Source organism: Trachymyrmex cornetzi, unplaced genomic scaffold (assembly GCF_001594075.2).
Source record: "Trachymyrmex cornetzi isolate Tcor2-1 unplaced genomic scaffold, Tcor1.1 scaffold509, whole genome shotgun sequence".
NCBI classification, from domain to species: Eukaryota; Metazoa; Arthropoda; class Insecta; order Hymenoptera; family Formicidae; genus Trachymyrmex; species Trachymyrmex cornetzi.
In genome coordinates this window covers 540,854-543,694 of record NW_017299817.1, presented here as the reverse complement: position 1 = coordinate 543,694, position 2,841 = coordinate 540,854, and the positions used below count along the sequence as shown (strand labels likewise).

Here is a 2,841-nt window from a genome sequence, read left to right as displayed (position 1 = left end):
TTTTTTTAGTATCGAAAGTTGATGTTAGATGGAATCATTAGTTTAAAAATATAGATGTAATACTTCAAGGGAAATAAAAGATTATGGTAATGATATGAAACAAATTATTTTTTTCAAATCTTTTTTAATTTATTTATAAAGTTTACAGCAACAATATGTATTTTAATGAATTATATCTGTAGAATTATAACTGCATAGTGATTCTGAGTACAGCATAGATTCAGTATATTGCAGCAGATGTACGTACGATCGTTGTCAGCTTCCGTGAAACAAATAATAGAATAAAAGATAAAGCAGTTACGTAAGTGCGGAAGAGTTAAAACGAAGTAGGATACCCACCGATCGCTATATTTCGAGCGAGGAAGAATGCTTCCTGCATTAGGAGCGTACGGCCATGGTCGTAAAGGCGCGATGATCTGTGGGTAGAGGGTGAGCAGTGGCTGGTACCGAGGGGGTTGCAAATTGAATAACAAACGTTCACCCTCCTTGGTTAAATCACCGAAAAAGCCATCCCCCGAGCTTGCACGCTTGCCGCGAGACGTTAACCGCACCCCCCGCGAATTGCTGCGGCGCAATCCCGATGCGACCCTCTCCGACTGCTTTGCATAACGATCTTATTTCGTAATCTCTGCCATATTGATCCAGTTTATGGCGCCGCGCTTGAAAATTGTTTATTACGGTGTCTCCGTCAGGACATGTCGAATCTAAACTTCGCGGCACCGCGATATTCGATGAAACACATAATTTCGTCTTTAAATTACAAGTTTAGCGTTTTTGTACTAATTTTTTACGGCGCCTTTATATAGATACTTTATTCTAACAACACATCTTTAAGAGTGATAGATTATTTTTTCTATAATTGCTTCATTAATATGTTAACGGCAACGTATCTATATGTTTAAAAACATGCAATTGTCTCGTGACACGAATTATTGCTTCTACTGTCATTGTTTGAAGAATATTGCGCATGTTGTAATCAATTATGACCGGCCAGAATGCTCGGGAGAATCAACTTTATAGAAGCTTAATGATCGCGTGACGCGGCTACTCCACTGTTTAGGCCCGAGAGAAGCGAGCCGAGTCATTCTCGCTAATAAGATTGAGGAGCTCGAAGCACACGTATCGGACGCATTTCCGTTGCGCTCGCGAGGCGATGCCAGAACGATGCCCGATGCCGCATAATCAGCGAATCTCTGAACGGAGCGAAGGTCGGAATAAAATCTTGGAGCGGGAAAATAAAGTGGCATGACAAAGTGGGGGAGGCCTTATGTTATGACGGGACATTTCACGGTTGGTAGGATCTGGGATTTAACGGCCCGTGCGATAATATCGTCCCAGGAGCTCGTGTTCCGCTCGTGCTCCGTCGTATTCTCTGCTCAGTGTCGTTCTCTGTCGGCCTGTTGATACATTGGGGGTATTCCCTAGTGTCAGGTTACACGACTCTTCATCGCGAATATTTAGATCTATGTGTCAAAATTAAAAATCATTATTGGCGGACACGCGACGTTGTACTCAAAGCAATTGTGAATGAACTTACTTTCAATTCGTGTGTAGGAATCACGTTTTAGCAGGCGAGGAAGATAAATTATTCCAGGTTGACTCGCGCACGGGTTGCACCTTAATAATCAGCGGCAGCAAGAGCGAAGGTCGAGCTAGGAGTTCGAAACTAGTGTGTGGACTGTCTTTTCATAGATTAACAACAAGGAAGTCGACAATTGGGCGGCGGGAACGAGCTTTGTGAATGGAGTGAAAGTCGAATAGAGTCTTCATTATTCACAAAAGCATTATTTATTTCCTTTTTCTCACTTTAAAATGAATTTATAATTTTTATAATAATACAGTAATAAAGAAGAGTTAATAGTAATAATTAATAATTAATAATTAATAATAATTAATAATAATTCATTGATAATAGTGCGATACTACATCCAAAGGGTGGGCTGATATGGGTTATCGTTCAAGTCCAAGTTCCAAACGTAATCAACAAATTGTCTGGAAAAAATTTTAAATTCACTAAGGAAAATCACTTTCTCGTCAGACAATGTTCAAGGCCCTGTGTGGTATGAAATCGTTTGGAACCTGTCCGTGTCCATACTCCACAGTCGTTTCTCTTTAATTCGATCCGTCTCTTGCCTTCCGAAAATGAACGGAAGAGAAGAGTCGGGTAGGGCGCGAAGTGTTTTGTCGGTGTATGGTACAACGCGACAGTGCTTTTTATATATATATATATATTTATATATTTATACGAGTTACTTTTTTTTTTACACATCATTACACCGCTTAATTAATATAATATCATTTCTCTTTCTCTCCCTCTCTTTCGCGCCCTATATATATAAATATATATATATTATGTACAAATAAAAAATCCTGAAATATCCGCGTGCGTGCGTTACGAGGACCATCTCCGTATATTGAGAACCAGGACGGGGAGCCAGATTCGTGTGTATCTCCGTGTATGCTCTCGTGTCTACGTGTATGTATCATTCGTGCCTGCGTGTATGAGCGCGGCGGACGGACATGCGGTGGATTGTGACCGGTTGTTGGACGCGAGTGCGCTCGTAACCGCTTAGAGACTATGTACAGGCGCGGGGGACGAGGGTGAGGGAGTCTGCGCGGTCCCCGGCGTGCCAGGATTCTGTTGCACAGAATAGGAGTTATTTTGTCGCGAGTGCTGCTGTTGGTGCGATGGGTGATGATGATGGTGATGGTGATGGTGATGATTCTGATGTTGCTGATGGTGGTGATGGGGAGTCGATGGATTGATGGTCGAGTGATTTTGCATGAGGTTCAGGTTGAGGGGGTAGGATAGGGGGGAGCCCAGGGCCGTTGCGGCAGAGG

General features: G+C 42.2%; 1 long non-coding RNA gene across 1 annotated transcript; it reads right to left on the bottom strand.

Moving 5' to 3' along the window:
• Window positions 1-204: 204 nt before the first annotated feature.
• On the bottom strand, window positions 205-1,802 carry LOC108765676 (uncharacterized). Its single transcript, XR_001940327.1, has 3 exons — window positions 1,538-1,802; window positions 340-1,463; window positions 205-259 (listed from the first exon to the last, which is right to left on the bottom strand). It is a non-coding gene; the product is annotated as an uncharacterized LOC108765676 (long non-coding RNA).
• Between the last annotated feature and the right edge of the window lie 1,039 nt (window positions 1,803-2,841).